Source organism: Trichosurus vulpecula, chromosome 6 (assembly GCF_011100635.1).
Source record: "Trichosurus vulpecula isolate mTriVul1 chromosome 6, mTriVul1.pri, whole genome shotgun sequence".
NCBI lineage: Eukaryota > Metazoa > Chordata > Mammalia > Diprotodontia > Phalangeridae > Trichosurus > Trichosurus vulpecula.
Window position 1 is genome coordinate 29,799,771 of NC_050578.1, and position 22,343 is coordinate 29,822,113.

Consider the following 22,343-nt stretch of genomic DNA (forward strand, 5'->3'; position numbering starts at 1 on the left):
CCACAGCTTCTGCTTTGATTATCAATCCAATGGCATTTCAATTCAAACACTTTATTCAGGGAAGACTGTGACTTCTAGAGGACTAGCCTCTCAGTTCATAACTCCAGCACATAAATCATTGGGCGTTTACTAAGAATATAACTCAATCAGCTTAAAGGCTTATCAGTCGTGTGCTCTGTGGATGCAGGGTGGCTAACAGTTTCTCTGCCCCACACCCACTCCTCTGGCCCAGGCCTGGGTTCCTTCAGTTTAGTTTTTTTCCTTTGGATTCCTTATTCCTTCCTATCCAAAAATGACAGAATGCAATGATGGGCTGGGGAATTAATCACAAAAATAAAAGAAAGCAGTCATAACATGACTCAGTATTAAAGAAATGTGCATAGACAAATCCATTAGATTTACTGGACAGATAGTGGGGTAGAAGGGTCAGATTCAGGAGAACAAGATTCTATCCTGGTTGTATTCCTCGCAGGCAGTTTCCTAATTTGTAAAAACTGTTAATAAGTATTATTTGCAAAAAAAAATAATAAGTATTTTTTGTATAGTGCTTTATATTTGTGAATTATCTCACTTCAGTCACATGCCAACCCTGTGAGGAAGGTACTTGTGATGCTATAGGTTTTATCAAAAGGAAATTAAGATTTGGTAGTTGGGTGGCACAGTGGATAGAGCATAGGGCCTGGAATCAGGAAGACCTGAGTTCAAATTCAGCCTCAGATGGGCCAGACAGCTACTTGACCCTGCACAAGTCACTTAATATCAGTCTGCCTCAGTTTTCTCAACTGGAAAATGGGTGTCATAATAGGGTTGTTGTATGGCTCAAATGAGATAATATTTTTAAAGCACTTAGCACAGTGCCTGGCATATAGCTGATGCTTAATATACGCTGATTCCCTTTCCTTTCCCTTGGCAAGTTGAAGGGACCGGCTCAAATGAGGTCACACAATGAAAGAAGATGTGCTGGATGGATATAGCATTTATTAAGTGATTACTATGTGTCAGGCACTGTGCTAAAACCCTGGGAATACAAATAGGAGCAAAATAGATCATTCCTGCCCTCGAGGAGCTTACGTTCTAACGGGGGAAGACAATAAACAAAGAAAGGGGAGGTGGAAAAGTCCAGAAATTCAAGAGTGAAGATCCTGCAGAAAAGAGAGGGATGGCCTGGTGTCTTGAAAAGCTAATGATCTGTTCCCTGAAGGTTTCTAGAGCCCTTCCAAATGTATTGGTATTTAAGGTGGGACTTTCTTTTTTTTTTAACTGTTTTCTCTTTTGGAGCACTTACGGAATCAAGTGCCTTTGATGAGTCTGGCCTTTGTTCTTTGATTAAATCTGCAGTCTTTGATGACCTGATTGCCTCAAGGGAAAGTCTAGTTTACATGGGTTTGAGTTGCATGTCTGTGAAGCCCTTTGACCCTGAAGAAGCTTTTAGGTGATGTGGCATCTTGTGATGCCCTTTGATCCTGAACAGGGTATATAAACTCAGAGGTTAGTGGGTTTTTTTTTTGGAAGGGAGCTGTCACTCATGGGAAGTGTTGGTGTGGAGACTCTGGGTAGCCGCTGGAGTCCCCCAGCTTTGAAGAAAACCCAGATGTTGACGCTTCTCTGGTAATTATTGTGATTTGGTCAGACAGATAAGCCTGTCTCTTGATTCCTGTTTATTTGCTCTGTTTATATAATGCATGTTTGTAATTTGTTTGTATTTGCTCTGAATTTCAGGGTGCTGGCTTTTTCCCCTGAACTAAGTGAATGATATATATATGTCTGATTATAGTGAGATTGTTAACCCCTTACAGTTGCTTTCCTTAGAAAAGCAGATCAAAGAACCTGTGAGGGCAGCCCTTCTGTGTGCTGGTGTTTATTGGTCTTACACCCCTACAGCAGCATTGTTGTTACACCAAACTCTAGAATTCTGCTTCTGTGAAGTCACTCACCGCTCCTTCAATGAAACGACCCACAGTTTAACTCTGCTGTACAGTGGGTATTAGTCCCTTTCTCCCTGAGACCAGGGGCAAAGGGAACTGACAACATATTAAACTTCAGAAAACTTAACTGGGTTTTTCCTCTGTGGAGGAAAAAAGGGTGGGGGGAGGATGAGAGAGGGGAAGAATTCAAAGGTCACAAATTAGTATGGTATAATGGATGAAGAAGGGTAGCCAGGGGGTGAAGTGGATAGAGTGCCCAGCCTGGAATTGGGAAGACTCATCTTTCTAAGCTCAAATCTAGCTAGCTATGTGACCCTGGGCAAGTCACTTAACCCTGTGTGCCTCTGTTTCCTCATCTGTCAAATGACCTGGAGAAGGAAATGGCAAACCACTCCAGTCACAGAGTGTCAGATACAATTGAAAAAACCACTGAACAACAACAACCAACAAGTAGAGAGCAGGTTTCAGAGCCAGGAAGACCTGGGTTCAGGTCTAGCCTCTAAAATACACTGGCTCTGCAACCCTGAGCAAATCACTTCATCTATTAGTGCCCTAGACACCTCTCTAATGGTATAAATTTCAGAGAAAGTAGGTAACTCCTGTCTAGCTTGGAAATCAATATAGCACTCCATGGAACAAACGTATTTTAGATCCATTTTAATGGAAATGCTATACCTTAATTAGATGTCTAAACATTTTTTTTAACTCAGTCAAGTCTAACATATTTTTTTAGTCCCAACTAAAATCTCACCTTCTATAGGAAGCCTCCTCCTACCCCTCTTTAATTCCAGTGCCTTTACTTTGTTCATTATTTCCTATTTATCCTGTATATAGCTTGCTTGCTTTGTATGTATTTGTTTGCATGTGGGCTTCTCCCACTAGACTGGAAGTTCCTTGAGGTCATGGACTGCTTTTTGCCTCTTTCAGTATCACCATCACTTAGCACAGTGCCTGGCACACAGTAGGCACTTAATAAATGTTTGATTGATTAATTGGTGGAGGGGGTTTCCTCACCCAGGAATTGTGTATGCCAACCAAATTAATGACCTAAGTGTAACCCCTGTGGTTACTTGCACAAATATAGATGGACAGATATCAATTTTCAGTCTTCAGAGTTAGATAGATAGAAGACTGAAAATCAGGTTACTATCTTCAGTCCTCTTGTCTCTCTCTCTCTCTCTCTCTCTCTCTCCACACACACACACACACACACACACACACATATTTACATATATATATATGTATGTATAGATATATACATGAAGACTGAAGATCGCTACTTACATTTGCATTTTCTTGCTTTGGTGTCATTCACAATGGAAGACCAGTGAACTACATGTTTGTTTCTCTCTGTCTCTGTGTCTCTATCTGTCTGTCTGTCTCTCTCACCACATACTGTGAAGGTGAAGGGCAGAAGTCACTAAATATTTGCCTCAAACAAACACACATAAACAGTGTGGTACCATTCCCCAGACCAGGGCAGCAAATTAAGAAATCCTCTCATCTTTCCTTAACACAGCAGGCCAAGCTGGCATGAGGCTGCCATCCTTCGCTCCACCTACCCCCTTCTCTGTACAATGGACTATTGACAGAAGGCTGAAAGCGCCCCTTTTGTCTGCCACTAGCTGGGCAGAGTTGGAGCGTAAGGGAGGGAACAAGGGAGCAGCAGGCAGACCGTGGGCTTGCTGTTCTTTCAATTTGCCAGCAAAGAACACTCTCAAGCCCCGGCCTTGTGCTTCATCACCCTGCTGTGTGGCTGGCAGATGACCTAAATCAGGGCGGGCTGGAGACTGTTGCTTCTTGTACTAAAAATGAGCAGTTCAGCAGGATTGCTTGAAAGGAGGTAAGAGTGGGAGAAGAGAAGGACTGGACAAGAGTATTTACACTATTACACTTGCTCTTTACCATGGGTATTTCAAAAAATAGAAGCTACGGAATTCTATTTGGTTCAACTAGATCTCTTGGGAAACAAACACATACATAATTCAGGACTAAAGAGGCTGAGAGCCTGTGTGGCACAGCTAGAGAGCAGGCCTCAGGACCAGAAGGTCTTCAACCCTGCCTTGGACACACACTGTCTGTGTGATGCTGGGGGGGCATGTCACTTACCATCTGAGGTCTCTCCACAACTCTCTGCAACTCTCAGTTGTAGAGAAGGTGCTGACCTGCACTGATAGAGGAATTTTCATCACCTGGGAGTTCTCCATACTAATGAAAAATCAGCGGTCCTGTCCTTATCCTTATTCAGGAGAGGCAATGCATTGTGGGTCAGAGTGCTATACCAATTTCAAAGTCCAGCTCAGATACTCACTAGGTTTATGATCTGGGACAAGTGTCTTAATCTCTCTCATTCTCCTCACTGGTAAAATGAGAGGTTTGCACTAAATAACCTCTAAGGTCCTTTCCAGCTCTAAATCTATGATCCTACATCTTAACACTATCGCTGGCACTCTCTGCACAACACCAACAGTGTCAGTCAACTAGAAACAGATTCCTGTGAGCCACATATTGATTTAGAAAACCACAAATTAACATTATCTGTGTTGTACTGCATTGTAATTTATTTTTTTAAATATTTCCCAATTACATTTTAATCTGGATCAGGCCTCTAGAGACTTTTAGCAGAGTTTGACACCTCTGTACTATATGATGTTATGTCTTCCTTCCTTCTCCTCCCTTCTCAATCTCTCTCTCTCTCTCTCTCTCTCTCTCTCTCTCTCTCTCTCTCTCTCTCTCTCTCTCTCTCTCTCTCTCTCTCTCTCTCTCTCTCTCTCTCTCCCTTCTCCCTCTCTCTCTCTCTCCCCCCCCCCTTCCCTCCCTGCCTCTCTTCCTCCCTCCCTCCCTCATTCCCTCCCTCTTTCTCTCTTCCCTCCTGCCTCTCTCTCTATGCCCTTGTGTCTTCAAGGGTACACACACACACAGAGACGTTTGGAGGGTTGGGGTGAGGAGGGAAAGTCTGGATATGTGATTTTATTTGTTTAAGGAGTTCCCAGTGAGGAAACTCCCTCATCCAATATAGATCAGCAACTGTTCTGCAACTCACCACCTACCCAGAAACGCTTGGTCAGGGTCATTAGGCCAGCAACAACACTGGTCAGGCGCAATATTTAAATGCTTCTCTTCCTGACTTCAAGCCCAATTTACCATCCATTATGCCATACTGCCTAGCACACATTCTGTGAAGAATATGGTTTCTTCATAGGAGGCGAGCAGGCAAATTACTCGCATTCAAAGACTCAAAGGAAGTTTTTACATCAATACTGAGCTAAGTAACTTCTGTCTTAACAAAATGGCCCTTTCCCACTCTCCCCACTCCAAAGAATCCCTAACACTAGACTTATTTTTTTTAATTTTTTATAGTTTTTTAAAATTTAATATATTTAATTTTCAGCATTGATTTGCACAAGAGTTTGAATTACAAATTTTCTCCCCATTTCTACCTTCCCCCCCACTCCAAGATGGCATATATTCTGGTTGCCCTGTTCCCCAGTCAGCCCTCCCTTCTGTCACCCCACTCCCCTCCCATCCCCTTTTCCCTTCCTTTCTTGTAGGGCAAGATAAATTTCTATGCCCCACTGCCTGTGTATCTTACTTTCTAGTTGCATGTAAAAATTTTTTTTTTGTTTTTGAACATCTGTTTTTAAAACTTTGAGTTCCAAATTCTCTCCCCTCTTCCCTTCCCACCCACTCTCCCCAAGAAATCAAGCAATTCAACATAGGCCACATGTGTATCATTATGTATAACCCTTCCACAATACTCATGTTGTGAAAGACTAACTATATTTTGCTCCTTCTCAACCCATCCCCCTTTATTGAATTTTCTCCCTTGACCCTGTCCCCTTCCCAAAGTGTTTGTTTTTGATTACCTCCACCCCCATCTGCCCTCTCCTCCATCATTCCCCCCTTTTTTATCTTCTTCCCTCTTCTTTCCTGTGGGGTAAGACACCCAATTGAGTATGTATGGTATTCCCTCCTCAGGCCAAATCTGATGAGAGCAAGATTCACTCATTCCCCCCTCACGTGCCCTCTCCCCTCCTCCCACAGAACTGCTTCCTCTTGCCACCTTTTTGCGAGATAATCCACCCCATTCTATCTCTCCCTATCTCCCTCTCTCAATATATTCCTCTCTTATCCCTTAATTTGATTTTATTTCTTTTAGATATCTTCCCTTCATCTTCAACTCACCCTGTGCCCACTCTTTCTCTCTCTATATATATACACACATACATATATACATACACACTCACATGTACATATATATACATAAACATATATATACGCATATTTCCTTCAGCTACCCTAATACTGAGGTCTCATGAATCATACCCATCATCTTTCCATGTAGGAATGTAAACAAAACAGTTCACCTTTAGTAAGTCCCTTGCAATTTCTTTTTCTTGTTCTTTTTCTTGATTACCTTTTCATGCTTCTCTTGATTCTTGTGTTTAAAAGTCAAATTTTCTATTCAGCTCTGGTCTTTTCACTGAGAAAGCCTGAAAGTCCTCTATTTTATTGAAAATCCATGTTTTGCCTTGGAGCATGAAACTCAGTTTTGCTGGGTAGGTGATTCTAGGTTTTAATCCTAGCTCCACTGACCTCTGGAATATCGTATTCCAAGCCCTTCAATCTTTTAATGTAGAAGCTGCCAGATCTTAGGTTATTCTGATTGTGTTTCCACAATATTCAAATTGTTTATTTCTGGCTGCTTGCAATATTTTCTCCTTGATCTGGGAGCTCTGGAATTTAGCAACAATATTCCTCAGGGATTTCTTTTTGGGATCTATTTGAGGAGGCGATCTGTGGATTCTTTCAATTTCTATTTTGCCCTGTGGCTCTAGAATATCAGGGCAGTTCTCCTTGATAATTTCTTGAAAGATGATATCTAGGCTCTTTTTTTGATCATGGCTTTCAGGTAGTCCAATAATTTTTAAATTATCTCTCCTGGATCTATTTTCCAGGTCAGTAGTTTTTCCAATGAGATAGTTCACATTGTCTTCCATTTTTTCACTCCTTTGGTTCTGTTTTATAATATCTTGATTTCTCATCAAGTCACTAGCTTCCACTTGCTCCAATCTAATTTTTAAAGTGGTATTTTCTTCAGTGGTCTTTTGGACCTCCTTTTCCAATTGGCTAATTCTGTCTTTCAAGGCATTCTTCTCCTCATTGGCTTTTTGGAGCTCTTTTGCCATTTGAGTTAGTCTGTTTTTTAAGGTGTTGTTTTCTTCAGTGTATTTTTCAGTATTTTTTGGGTCTCCTTTAGCAAGTCATTGACTTGCTTTTCATGGTTTTCTCGCATCCTTCTCATTTCTCTTCCCAATTTTTCCTCTACTTCTCTAACTTGCTTTTCCAAATCCTTTTTGAGCTCTTCCATGGCCTGGGACCAGTTCATGTTTTTCTTGGAGGTTTTTGCTGTAGGCTCTTTGACTTTGTTGACTTCTTCTGGCTGTATGTTTTGGTCTTCTTTGTCACCAAAGAAAGAATCCAAAGTCTAAGACTGAATCTGGGTGCGTTTTTGCTGCCTGGCCATATTCCCAGCCAACTAACTTGACCCTTGAGTTTTTCAGTGGGGTATGACTGCTTGTAGAGTTTAGAGAACTATGTTCCACACCTGGGGGGATGCGCCAGCTCTGCCACACCAGCACGCCTCCTTCCCCAAGAACCCCCAACCCGGACTGGACTTAGATCTTCAGCAGGCTCTTCACTCCTGCTCTGATCCGCTACTTAATTCCTCCCACCAGGAGGGCCTACCACGAACTCCTTCCACTTCCGCAGCTTTTTCCACTAACCTTCTCCGCTGTCTTTGGTGTTTGTGGGTTGAGAAGTCTGGTAACTGCTGCAGCTCACTGATTCAGCGTGCTACGGCACACTCCGCCAGGCTCCTGGTCTGGTTGGTCCATGTCACTCACGCTGGGCTCTGCACCGCTCCGCTCTGCTCCCAGCTCCATGTGGGATAGACCTCACCCAGAGACCATCCAGGCTGTCCTGGGCTGGAGCCCTGCTTCCCTCTGCTGTTTTGTGGGTTCTGCATTTCTAGAATTGGTTCAGAGCCAGTTTTTATAGGTTTTTGGAGGGACTCAGTGGGAGCTCACACTAGTCCCTGCTTTCCAGCTGCCATCTTGGCTCCGCCCCCTAGACTTATTATTTTTAAAATGCCAATCCAAAAATCTGAACTATTTCACTATCACAGAAGTAGCATCTTGCTTTCAAAGCCAACCCAGGCTAAATGTCACTGAGGCAGGTACCAGGAAATATCCACTTATAAGAAACTTACAATCTGTCCTGTCATTCAATACAACACATAAACAGTTATCCAGCACCTACTGTGTATGAAGGCACTAGACTAGGCACTAGGTTACAAAGACAGAACCAAACTCCCTTGCCCTCAAGAAGCTTATATTCTGCTGACACAGCTACAGACCCATGCAATAGTGAACAAGGCAGTACATGTAAGATAACGTGCTGCCATATCAGCCATAGGTGCAAAAAGAAAAAAATGAACTTGAGCTAAAAACAAGATGAACTGCATTTTCAGACAACTTATTAACGTATTCCTTACCACTCTGCTCACCACGCTTTAAGAAGGCTAGTAACAAGCTAGAAGCCCCAGTGGGATGATTCATCCCAGGAAGGGATGATTCCCCCTGGCCAAGGACTTACAGCCATGCCATAGGAGGGTTTGTGGAATGACCCAGCAGCCATCAGACTAGAGAGGACTGTGTGATCTCTGCCGTGCAGAAGGGGAATCAGACTTGCTCCACTTGCCTATGAGAGGCACAATGAGGCAAATGGATAAAGAATCCAGTGGTAGATTTTGGCTGAATATACAGAAAAATTTCCGAACAATTACAAAGCTGAAAAAAATGAAATATGAAGCCTTGGGGTTTAGAAGATGATGTTATCACTGGAGTTATCCTAGGTGAGACTGCAGATGTAGACATTTAATTTTTGCTTAAGTTGAACTAGATCATCCAAGGTACTAAAATGTATATTTATGGGAGATGGAGGGAGAGGTGGGGGCAGGGTACAGGAAAGGAAGAAAAGTGTTCTAGGTCAAGCCTTGAAAACCTCACAGGGAAGTTCAGACCTGTGATAGTCAATAGGGAGTTACTGTATGTTCTTTGAACAGGGGAATGAAATGATGAAATGACAAAAGCATACAGGATGGGAGTGAAGGTGAGGGTGTGGCAGAAAGGGATTTAGAAAGATTAAGAACAATAATCCATATATAATATGATGGGAGAGCAGGCTGGGGTGCAAATGGATGCAGATTCATCCAGGCACTGAGGGAAGAACAAAAACAGGGCAAATGGCCCATATGATGAGCAAAAGGGAAGAGTCTTGTAACTCCAAGGTTCTTGGGAGGAGAGGAGAGTGGCACAATTAGACAAACTGTGGATTGCAGGGGAAGGAGCACTAGTGGGAGGAATGGAATGTATCTGCTGGGCTCTGGTCAAAGGCAAGCAGAAGCTTCTTTCCAATTTTACCTTTCACTTCTCTCTCCTCTAGACAGTCTGTTCAATTCCCTTTCCTATCCACAAAGGCAGGGATTAATTAACAGGTTTTGGATCAGGCCATGATTTCCTCTATTTTCATGTCATCACCCTTAATCACATTCTTCTTTGCTCCAGATGAGGCTCAGGACAGAATCTGCTTCTCACCACTACGAGTGAAATCCCTTAACCACCCCCAAGGACTGTTTCCTCATCTGGAAAACAAGAGAGTTGAACAAGATGACCCAGAGGTGTCCTCCAGCTCCAGGTCTATGATCTGAGGATGTCCACAAAGCTTAATGTTACCATGGCCACACCTCTACTGAAGGTGCCTTGGCCTTTTGTCTTCCTTTGGATCCTCAGTGTTTAGCACAATGCCTGGTTGGTTAGTTGTCTGTCCTTCGTTTTCAAAGAGGAACAATGACATCATGAGGTAATGTCTTGACTCGAGCACGAATTGGATTTAAGTCAGGCATAGTTGCACAAAGTCTCAGCCTCACTCTCTCTTCTAGAGTCAGTGAAGTCCAGTGACAGGACAAAAGTCAGGACAACTGGCAAATGGCCCAAGGGGCAGTGAATGACCTTGGCTCTTCAATGTCTGACCAAGCTCTAGGTGCTCCCCAGTACCTGCTTCAGCCTCCTTCATGGCTGTCGGAACAAACTGTTCTCATTCACCCATTCAGCCAGGAGACATCTTCACATGCTCAGGGTAGACACTCTGCTAGTTTAGCCACATGTCTGAGGCCCCTTGGTTACCCTCAGTCTGGTTTAGCTTGTCTGCCAAGACAGTTTACTGGGGTGTGGCTGCTGCATATGCTACAGCTTCTTGGAGCCGCAGGTGAGAGTGGGGTGCCAGGTAGACACCAAAGGTAGAAAGTAGCCTTGGAAGGGCTCAACAAGCCCTCACACCAGAGATGGTGTTGTATTTGTTGTTTGTCCTTTGTTCTTGAAGAGGACTGTGACATCAGGGAGTGATGCCATGACTTGCAAGTGAATTGGAGTTAAGTGAGGGAGGGCTGTGCAAAGTCACCAACCTCGCTGTCTCTTCTGGAGTTAACTGGCTCAGGTGGCAAGAGGTGCCAGTACTCCTTGAACACCCCCTACAGCCCCACATAGTGCCAGATACATAAAAAATGCTTGTTGACTCGACTTTGCAGACTTTGTCTTTGTTCACTTGTTTCCTGGGGCTAGATTTTGTCCTCCTAAAACTAATGGGTCTCCAAGAGTAGTCCCAGGACCCCTGGGGGGGGGGGGGAAGTGTTCCAAGACCCTTTCAGGAGGTGCTTGAGATCAAAACTATTTTCATAGTAAATATAAGATGTTTTTTGCCTATTACAATACTCCTCTTTTCCAACTGTGTATGTATGTGAGGCAAGATTTTCTTCACATACTTCAATCAAAACAACATATCACAACAGAATGAATGCAGAAGCAAACAGGAGAATCCAACTGCTTTCTATTAAGCCAGATATTAAAGAGATTTGCAAAAGTAAATAAAACAATTCTACTCTTCTCATCGTTTTGGGGGGAAATATATATTGTTTTATAAAAATGTTACTTAATATATAATGGTTTATTATTTTTAATGAATAAATATTTTTTTCCAAGTTATAAGTTTTAATGTCACTCTTTGGCATCCTCCATGATTTTTAGGTGCAAAGGGCCCTGAAATGAAAGAGCTTTTGAACCACTGTCCTAAAAGACAATAGTCAATGACAATGATGAGACCTTTCTGTGTCCCCTGGAATGCCACGTTAGGCACGTGGCCCCCACTCACCACCTGGTAGCAGCTGAAGTAACCATCTTGCTGGTCCCTTTCCAGAGGAAGGTAGTGAGGAGCAGGAGCAATGCCTCTGGAGAGTTCTCCTTAACTCTTCACTCACTGCAAGACAGCGAGGGACCAAGAGCTCTGTAGAGACAGAGCTCATAGAAATCCTGGCAGAGAACCTTCCCCAAAGGGTGATGTTTTAGAAGAAAGTAAATAGCATGAATAAGGAGAAATGAAAAGGTTTGCCTCCAGAGCAGGAGGTGGGGAGAAGAGTAAAGCTTAAAGCTTAAAGGGTCCTTTGGATGCATGAAACAATCACATTACACCCAACTTCTCCCAGCAAAGAAATTAGACTGTCCCATTCCTATCCTCTCTTCAAAAAAAGAATACAATTAAAACCTGTAAGCCAAGGGGTTGAGTAAATTTACTGAATGTTATGAATGTTATGTTTATCTGATAGCAATGTCTAGTTTTGGGAAGACAAAAGATTCACAACAGTGAACATCCTTTTTCTTAGCTACCAAAGTGATCTTCTCAAAGCAAAGATCTGTGTTCATTCCACACTCTCCAGTGTCCAAACTCTGTTACCTCCAGGATCAAATATAAAATCCTGTTTGGCTTTTGAGGTGTTACACAACCTGGGCTTTTTCCTGCTTTGCCAGCCTGACACTTTATTCCTATCCTATTCCTAGTTACTCTACCATCTAGGGGCACTGGCTTTCTTGCTGTTCTTCCATGTCTATTCCATGGCCTGGAATGCCCTCCCTTCCTCACTTCTGGCTTCTCTCAGTTTCAATCTCAACATCTCCTAGAGGCCTTTTCCAGTTTCACCCTCTCCCAAGTACTAGTGCCTTCCCTCCTTCCCTCTAGGGGTGTGCTGGGGCCAGCCCAACCAGCTCTTACTGTTACATTTTCAGTGAGAGCATTCACACCTTGCAAATGCTGCAAATCAGGGCTTGATTTATTATTTTGTTGACTGTATGGAGTTAAGAAAGTGATGGAGACATGCAGAAAAAGAAATATGGAGTCTGAATGCAGATCAAAACAGACTATTTTCTTTTTTTGTTTTTCTTTCTCATGGTTACTCCCATTTGCTCTAATTCTTCTATACAACATGACTAATGTGAAAATGTTTAATAGGAATGTATATGTAGAGCCTAGATCAGATTGCATGCTGTCTTGGGGAGGGGGAGAAAATTAAAAACTTATGGAAGTGAATGTTGAAAGCTATAAATAAATAAATTTTAAAAAAGAAATTGATGGAGAAAATATTAATAATGAAGATGAAAATTAAAGGTGTCATACATACTTTCCCCCTCCTTGGGAGCCTGTTGTTAAGCATTCACCAGCACACTCCCTTGGAGACTACCTTCCATTTACATGGTGCATTGTATATATGTAGTTGTTTGTACCATTCTCTCTCTCTCTCTCTCTGTCATTCTCTCTCTCTCTCTCTCCATACATACATACATACATACAAACACATACACTCATACGCACCCTACATAATTAGTGTGTATATACACACACACACACATACACAGTATATACACACAGAGTAGATACAGTTGATCAAAAGAGATGTTTCTAAAGCGCTCTGTAAACCTTAAAGCTCTGTATTAATGGTAGCTGTTATTATTTTTGTCTGCACATTATCTCCTCCTTAGAATATGAGCCCCTTGAGGTCAGGGACTGGTTTTGTTTTATTTTTTTGGTGGGGTTGGTGGTTTTTTTGGTTTTGTTTTGCCTTGCCTTGTAGCCCTAGGCTTAGCACAGTTTAAGGCACACAGAAGGTGTTTAATAAATGCTTGTTGACTGACAATATGTATGATTGCCTGAGTAGATTGGCAAGAGGCTTCTACTGTTGCAGATTCACCCCCTCTCTGAATCATACAGACTTAGAAAGTGGGCTGGTCCACTGACAGATTAAGTCCAGGGTCCCCTGGCTAGTATATGTCACAAATAGGACTTGAATGCAGAACTTCCTGACTCCGAGGTCACCTCTCTATGATGCTTCTCAACTTACTGGTTTCGAAGCCTCGAATTAAAATATGCAAGTAATCCTTACAGAAATGTTTTACAAGGGAACATCTAATATATTTACCATTAAATTAAAAAAAAGATCTAACTATGGATGTCGGTAGATTCCTCACCCATACAGCTTACTAACAGAATGGTACTGTCTAGTTTGTAAAGCCTGTTAGGGAGAGACAGGAGACTGCTCTGCTGAGATCACCCGATCCTTTACTCACTGGGTCCTGCTGAATAAGCCAAAACAGTATTTCTACAGGTTAAACTTTTCCCTGCCATACTTTGGTCTAATTTTAAAGGCTTATTATTTCAGCCTGTGTTGAGCATAGGATGAGCTATTAAGAACCGGGGTAAAGCCTATTATGTTAATAGCAACCAAACCCTAATAAGATATTCTATCCATTAAAATAATCTAGAACTGACTGGTCAGGATACCAGAATGGAAAGGGCTGAAAAACAGATCTTGAAGCAAGGGAGGATAACTCTATTAGGAAGAACATCAAATTTCAAAGGATCATAGACAGAGAGCTGGAAAGAATCTTGGAGGCCATCTAGTCCAACCCCTTCTATTTTATGGATGAGGATCCTGAGGCCCAGAGGGTTAAAGGACTTGCCTACATCACACAGGTAGTAATGGAGGTGAGATTTGAACCTGGGACCTTTGACTCTAAATCCTTCCATTGTACCTTGCTCCCTCTCTCCTCTTAACAAGAGAATGACAGAAGTAGTAAACAAGCATTTATTTAAACACCTACTATGTTCCAGGCACTGTGCTAAGAGCACAAGGGATATGAAAAATGACAAGACAGTCCCTACCCTCAAGGAGCTCATAGTCTAAAGGGGGAGATAGCATGAAAACAACTATATGCAAACAAGATATATGCAGGATAAAGTGGGGATCATCAATAGAAGGAAGGTAATAGCAGTAGCATTAAGGAGGACAGTGGAATCCATAAGAGATCTTAAGCAAGTGTTGATTGAATACCTATTTCCTAAATAATGTTTCAGACAGTTGGGTGATGCATAGTGGATAGAGCACCTGGAATAAGGAAGACCTGGGTTCACATCTGATTTCAGACACTTATTAGCTGTGTGACCTTGGGCAAGTCACTTAACCCTGCTTGCCTCAGTTTCCTCACCTGTCAAATGAGTTGGAAAAGGAAATGGCAAACCATTCCAGTATCTTTGCCAAGAAAACCTCAAATGGGATCATGAAGAGTTGGACATGACTGAAACAAATGAACAACAACAAAAAAGAATTTACAAACAAATAGGAGGCATATGGTCTCTCTGCCCCTAAGAAAACCATAGTAGAAAAATGTCATAGTCATAATGGTTAAAAAAAAGTCAGCATTAGAGTTAGAAAGTCTGTCAGTCAGCAAGCATTTATTAAGAGGCTATTGTGCGCCTGACATTCTGCTAAGGAGAAAGGGCAAAAAAAGAATTTCTATCCTTAAGAAGTGTACGTAACAAGACGGGGAGTAGAGAGAAGGTAATCTTGGAGCTCCTGCAGAAGGTGGGCTTGAGCTAAGTCCTGAAGGAAGAGAGGAAAAGTAAAAAGTCTGAGGTGGGGCACAGAGAGTTCCAGGCATAGAGGCCAGCCAATACAAGAGCATTAAGGCAGGGGGATATGAAGATTCTTGTTCTAAGAACTTCAAAGACAGCAGCAAAGCTGGATCATAAAGTACAAGGACGGGTGTAAGGTGGCTAGAAAGGTGAGAATGGGCCAGTTTATGATGCCAGACAGAGGACCTGGAGGTCAAAGGGTGTCCCTGGAGCTCAGTGAAAAGGGGATGGAGGGTGGAGTGGGATTACGTGGTTAGACCACCTCCCCAGAAACATCGCCTGGCAGCTGAGAGCATGGACTACAGTGGGCAGAGACCTGAAGCTGGATTGCCAGTTACAAGGTTGTTTCTATGGAGCAGGTGAGAGGTGACAGGGGTCTGAACTAGAGGGCTATGGCTGTATGAATGGAAGGAAGGGATAGTCCTGCTTCTGACACATACTGGCTGTGACCCTGGGCAGGGCAACTCTTTGTAAATACACTGAGGAGCTGGTACTGATCTGCAGTGATAGAGGAAGTTTTTGCAATAGGAGAAATTCCCCACACTACTAGAATCACAAGTACTCTGTGTTCCTGCCCCACCCCACCCCAAAAAAAGGGAAAAAAGAAAACCAGCCTATTTAAGGGAAATCGAAGGTGGCACAGAAGATGGAAAATTGTAGACAGAGGTAGCAGACAGACTTGGAAGGAGTCTCAGAACAAAACATGTTTTGCTTCCTTGTTATTTTGTTTTCTATCCTGTAAATTAGACCACCTCCCCAGAAACATCACTTAGCAGCTGAGAGCATGGACTGCAGTGGGCAGAGACCTGAGGCTGGATTGCCAGTTACAAGGCTGTTTCTATGGAGCAGGTGAGAGGTGATAGGGGCCTCAACTAGAGGGCTATGGCTGTATGAATGGAGGGAAGGGATAGCCCTGCTTCTGACACATACTGGCTGTGACCCTGGGCAGGGCAACTCTTTGTAAATACACTGAGGAGCTGGTACTGATCTGCAGTGACAGAGAAAGTTTTTGCAATGGGAGAAATTCCCCACACTACTAGAATCACAAGTACTCTGTGTTCCTGCCCCACCCCACCCCAAAAAAAGGGAAAAAAGAAAACCAGCCTATTTAAGGGAAATCGAAGGTGGCACAGAAGATGGAAAATTGTATACAGAGGTAGCAGACAGACTTGGAAGGAGTCTCAGAACAAAACATTTCTTGCTTCCTTGTTATTTTGTTTCCTATCCTGTAAATGCTTATGATTTTGTGCAAGATTTTATTCTTTATTTTATGTTTAATATTTGATTTTTTTTGGCTAAGATTCAAATGGAAGAATATTTTTTAAGTCAGTAAGAGTAGTTTAAGTGATTCGGTACAGGCCAAAAATGTGAGGTCCAGGAAGAGGAGGTTTAGGCTGGGGATTAATGGAAAATGGACTTTAATCAACCACAAACACAGTTTTCCAATCAGAACCCCAGCTGCTAGTGCCTGCCTCTTCTCATGACTTTGTATTTGCTTTGTGTGCATTTTGTATCCAAATATATGTGGTTTTATTGTTGTTGTTGAGTTATCTTTTCAGTTGTGTCTGACTCTTTGTGACCCTCTTTGGGGTTTTCTTGGTAAAGATACTAGATCTGTTTGCCATTTCCTTCTCCAGCTCATTTTACAGATGAGGAAACTAAGGCAAATCTGTTTTCCAATAAAATGCAACCTTCTTGAAGGTAAGGACTATTTTTTGTCTTTGGATTCCCAGCGACCAGCACAGTGCCTGGCAGGGAAGTTTCTGTGATTTGTTTTGGTGTAGGGAACCCCCAGGATATTGGGAAACTCCTTCTCCCAAAGAGATTGACTACTGCCCTGAAATTTATGCCTTAGATAGTTGTCTTGGGCACTGAGAAGGCACATGACTTGCCCAGGGTCACTCTGCCAATATATGTTGAAGGTGGGATCTGAATATAGGTCTTTGTAAGGCTATCTCTCCCATATGTGTCTGGCATATAGTAAACATTTAATAAATGCCTGCTGCTTGATTGGCTGGAAATCTGCGAACCATTAATGGCATTATGCCTCGCTGGAGAGTCATTCTAAAGCTTGATAGCACATATGTCTTGTTTGTGTACAGTTGTTTGTATGTTGTCTCTCCTGTTAGGCCATGAGATCCTTAAGAGCAAGAGCCATCTTGTTTTCTCACAGGTTAACTATGCCCAACAAATAATAGGCACCTAATAAATGTTTATTGATTGCCACATTTCAACTTGAGGGCTCATATCAAATGGCATTCCACAATGGTGCGTATTATTAAATAAATGCTATGTTGAATGGGGATAACTTTCTAAAAGAATTTAATTTCTGATTTCATTAGTATAGGAAACTCTCAGTGAGGAAATTCCCTCTATCCATGCAGATCAATACCCGAGTCTTAAAAGTTAAATGAGTTGCCCACGGTCACACAGACCACACATATCAGAAGCTGTCTTGAACCTAAATCATCAGAGCAGAGTAGAGAGACAGAGAGAGGGGTGAAGGGGGGGTACGGGGGGAGGGAGAGAGAGAGGGGGAGGGAGGGAGAGACAGAGAGAGAGAAACAGAGAGACACAGAGAGAGAGAGAATATATGTGTGTGTTAGGGCAACAGGGAAAAGGGACACAACTATTTTCCAGACTTTAAACACTGCTTTGTTAGGAAGTAAGGAAGCAGGAACAAGCTCCGTTCTCTTCTAGAATCCTGAAGAGACTAAGAAGGTCACAGGATCACACAGTTAGACTGGAAGGGCCCTGAGAGGTCACACAGTGCAAAGCTCTCATTTCATATGGTCAGCTGGTACTGAATATAGGTAAAGAAATGAGGCTGGACAGTGGACTTTCCAGTCATCAACATCATGTCCCAATTTTATCACTTCTCCCAAACAGACAAGAAAAATGCAGATTTACAGTGATTTACAGCAACTGTCTCAACAAAGTGCTAATTGCTGTCCCAGAGAAAAAAAAAAGAGGGGTCAGTGTGAAGAATAGTCAGTCTCCAAGATTACTTAAGTAACACTTGATGAAACTTAATACAGCCAGCTTTATTCCAGTGCACTGCAGATGTAACTCTACTTAGCTCCAGCCAGGGACAAACTTGGACATGATTCATTCCTTTATTTCAGAAACCCAGCCGTTTCTTGTTTTCTTTCCAAATAGCATGATTTGACTTAATTCTCTCCCCCAAATGGTTTTCAGGATTATCCTGGTGCACAGGGAGGAAGCAATCAAGATCCTCCATCTTTTTCCTCAAGGCAACTAAACTTCTGATCAGGCTGAAGTTTCTGAGCCATTTCCATCCTATTTCCTATTTCCTCTCCCTTTGGGCAAACACTATGAGCTTGGTCAATGAGAAAAGCTTGGAGCAACCAAGAGTAATAGGGAGTTCCTGTCTGCCAGAGCAGATGGAGGAGGAGAAAAAACATTTCATCTCCTATGACTAGAAGAAGTATCTCAGAGGATAGGCAGGACAAGGGTAGTGATGGACGTATTACCCAAACACAGGGAAAGACAAGCAGAGTTTAGGAACCCCAAAGCTACATAAATGTGACTTGATCAAGGTCCCTAAGCTAAGATTTGAACTCAGGTCCTTTTGACTGCAAATCCAGTGCTCTTTTTGCCAAATGAAGCTGCCTCTAACAGGTTCATGCAGGGGCTCCTTCCACTGAGACTGGCCCCAAGAATTCCATCCTCCCTGGTCCTACAGAACACAAGGAATATGAATCCACGTGGGCCACTCTGCTTTCTTTCACCCATCATCAAGCATCCATCAGGCCAAAACAGGAACTTAAAATTCCCAAGATGGAATTTCTAGGACTCGTGGGACATTTATTTTCTTCTAACGGAGCAGGGGTGTGCTGGAGCCAGCTCTGAAGAGGATTGTTTAATTTTCAGTGTGAACATCTACACCTTAGAAATAGGCAAAGGCTACAAAACAAAGCTTGTTTTATGGTTTTGTCCATTGTCTTGACTTAGGAAATTGGTGGAGAAAATATTAATGATGCAAATTAAGCTTAAAAGTGTGTCGCCCTTCCTCTCCCAGAGCTGGCTGATAGACATATACCAGCACACCACCCCTGGGAAGAGACCCGTCTTCTAATTACAATCTACAATTACAAATTACAATCTAAAGCTTCAGCACTAACTGGTATTAGCTACGATGCCTAACCTCTCTAGGACTGTTGCTGTCTTTGTAAAATGAAGGTATCCATCTCCAAGACCTCCTTCCCGCTCCTTAAGAAAGAATTCTACCATTCTTCTCAAGCTATAAGTAGAGTATGGGCATAAACAGTTTTTACCATAAACAGTAAAACACACACACACACACACACACACACACACACACATCAGCACATTCACTGATGGCTTAGGGAATAAAAAAGAGAATTTGTTTAAAGTAGTATTATTGATGGCTACAATACAGTCAGCTAAGATTAGAGTGTGACAGTCCTCTCCCACAGTCCCCCAAACCCACAACCACCTGTCTCTAAACAGCACAGTTGAGCCTCTGCCAAGCAGGTAACTCTACGCCTAATCAGAAGCTCAAATGACTCTTCCCTCTCCTTTGCTCCCTTTTTCCAGTTTTCTAGTCCTTATGAATTCTCTCTCCTGTTCCCCTCTCACAGGTATCCTCTGAGTATGGTCGCCCATCACCTTTATGATGGACAGCTGTAACCTTCTCATTGGTCTCTCTGCTTCAGTCTTGCCCTCCCCTATCTAATCTAGCTTTCACATAGCTGCCTGAATAATCTTCCTAGGACACAAGTCTGACCACACTGCTCCAAGTTAAAGCCTTTGGTTGCTCCCCATTGCCTCGAGGGTATCTACAAACTCCTTTGCCTGGCACATGAGCCCCTCACCACAACGAGCAGACAGCTTTCTCCTTCAGCTTTAGCTCCCGGGATATCCTTTCACAGGCTGTATTGCAACCCAGCAGGGGTACCTGCTATTCCCAGACGTCAGAATGCCAACCCCATTCATTCACACAAGCCACCCTACAAGGCCAAAGTGCATTCCAAAATCCTTGTCCTCCTCAAGGCTCGTCTCAGATGCCACCTGCTCATGAGTCTCCTCAACTGTTTCCATAACTCTTCATCAGATCTTCTGCCCTTATCAGTCTTGCCTGGTACTATACCTGTATACACAGGATAACAGGCACACTACTGGAAGGAACATGAGAAGCCACCTACTCAAACAACCTCACTTTATGGATGAGGAAACTTGGATCCAGAGAAGAAAAGTGACTTGGTCATGGTGTCACAGGTGGAAAGCACTGGAGGCAGCATTTGAACTCAGGTCATCTAACTCCAGAGCCAGTTTGTTTTCCATTACACCAAGACCTCCCATGCTGCATGCCTCACGGTAGGTATTATACCTACCCTCAAGGGCAGGTATTTTTGTTTTTGTGACCCCCAGTACCTTTCACAGCTGCCTTGTACATAGTAGGTCCTCAATAAATGTCTGCCAAATTGAACAAAACTATAAGGTTGGGGCCTGTGGACTTCTAAGGGTTTGCGTCTAGTTTTATGTTTAGGACGATTCTGTTCAAATCAAACCTTAAAAAGGTTTCTGTTCTTCATATAACTTGAACAATTAAATGCATATTCCAATTTTGGTAACTCCTCTTGCTACAGGGTCACTTAACTGCTCTTAATCACAATTAACCAACTTTTACCATTTACCCCAAAGAATAGAAGCTCCTTGAGGGCAGGGACTGCTTTGCTTTTGTCTTAGTTTGCTCAGCATCCAATACAGTGCTTAGGTATGGCAGGTGTTTAATAAAACTTGTAGATTACTGGTTGATCAGTATCTACTAAATGCTACTGACAATACTTTAAAGTGACTATGGTTACAATGTAGCTGGGGAGAGAGTTAAAGACAAGGTAATAGACCATAAGTGCAGCTGGATAAGGAAGTGGATAGAGTGCTGGCCTGGAGTCAGGAAGACTCATCTTCCTGAGTCCAAATCTGGTCTCAGATACTTACCAGATGTGTGGTCCTGGGTAAGTCACTGCACCCTGTGGGCCTCAGTTTCCTGATCTGTCAAATGAGCTGAAATCATTCAATAATGATGACCTGGTGTCAGGTAGTAGCAGTGGAAGTGGAAAAGGGAGAGCTAACAGGAGAGTCTGTGAATGAAGAGGACTACATGATTGGGGATCAAGGAATGAAGATTAGCATGAAGCAGAGTTATTGGGGGGTGGAGGGAGGGAGGGATGGGATTGACCCTTGGGCAATGACATAGCATTAAAGGGGTCTGTGGAAGGGTATGCCAGGGTGGGGGGAGGAAAGGAGGCAAAGGGACTTCCTAAAAGTGTCATAGCCTAACAGTGGAAAGAGTGTTGGGTCTGGAGCCAGAGGCCCTTGATTCAAATCCTAGCTCTGCTACTTACTACCTGGGTGATACCAGACAAGCCATTTAATTCCTCTGGGCCTGGTTTCCTCATCTGTATCATAAAAGTGAGGTGTGGACTGCACAGCTTCTGGAATTCCTTCCAGTTCTAACTGCATGAGTCTACAGGACTCTTTCCAGGGACAACATACGGAGGCAAGACACTCCAGCAAACCACGTGGCAGCCTGAAGAGGATTCCAGGGAAAGCACTTGAATAAGCACTTGTTCCCCCTGCCCCCATACCACCTATTCCAGTGCCACCATGGACAGCTCTGCAGGTCCCCTAGCTCCTCTTTAAAAACTTGGCTCAAGTGACACCTGAACTCCATGGCTGCCAGTATCTCTTCCTTTGTATATATTGTGCAATAGTGTGGTTCCTCCCTAGACTGTGAGCTCCTGGAAGGCAGGGACCATTTTGTTTTTTGTCCTTGTGCCACCCCACCCCTACCTCCTCCTTCCTAAATGAACACCACGGCTTTAATTTAGGCTAGGCCTTCCTCAGAGACTCTTGTGGCTGTTGTTCAGTCATGTCTGACTCTTCATGATCCTGTTTGGGGGTTTCTTGGCAAAGATTGGAGTGGTTTGCCATTTCCTTCTTCAGTTCATTTTTACAGAAGAGGAAACTGAGGCAAAATGGGTAAAGTGACTTGCCCAGGGTCACATAGCTAGTTAAGTCTTTGAGGCTGGATTTGAATTCACGAAAGTAAGTCTTCCGGATTCCAAGCCCAGCGCTCCATCCACTTCACCACCTAGCTGCCCTTCCTCAACTACTCAGCCCACACCAATTCCCACTCACAATACACACACACACACCATTGTACTTAGCCTATGGAATACCTTTGTCACTTTTTTTATTCTGTCTTGTGAGCTCTCTATTTCATAGATTTTTTTTTACTATCTCTATATCAGAAATTTTTAACAATATTGTGAATTTAAATGAGAAAAAATTACATCTTCATTTTTCCTAATTTCTAATTTGAAATTTATCATTTCCTTCAATTATGTAAAAATGTAAGGTCTCCCCAGTCTATCAAAGTGGACTATGATACAAAAAAGTTAAGAACCCTTGGAACAGCTGTCAGTTAGCTCCTTGACAGCAAGCAGTCTAGACTTGTATCCTTCCCAATCCCTAGCTCAGGGATCTGAGCTGATCAGGCAGTCTCAGACCTGT

General features: G+C 42.9%; 1 protein-coding gene and 1 long non-coding RNA gene across 6 annotated transcripts in view; one reads left to right on the plus strand and one right to left on the minus strand.

Moving 5' to 3' along the window:
* LOC118854013 (long-chain-fatty-acid--CoA ligase 1) overlaps window positions 1–22,343 on the minus strand; it is a 90,226-nt gene that overhangs the window by 62,800 nt on the left and 5,083 nt on the right. The window lies entirely within an intron of this gene.
* LOC118854014 lies at window positions 1,504–20,355 on the plus strand. Of its 3 annotated transcripts, XR_005010696.1 has the most exons (4): window positions 1,570–1,608; window positions 9,554–9,848; window positions 15,528–15,629; window positions 19,406–20,355. It is a non-coding gene; the product is annotated as an uncharacterized LOC118854014 (long non-coding RNA). The 3 variants fall into 3 exon arrangements; XR_005010694.1 differs by lacking the exon at window positions 9,554–9,848 and having other exon boundaries at window positions 1,504–1,608; XR_005010695.1 differs by lacking the exon at window positions 1,570–1,608 and having other exon boundaries at window positions 8,069–9,848.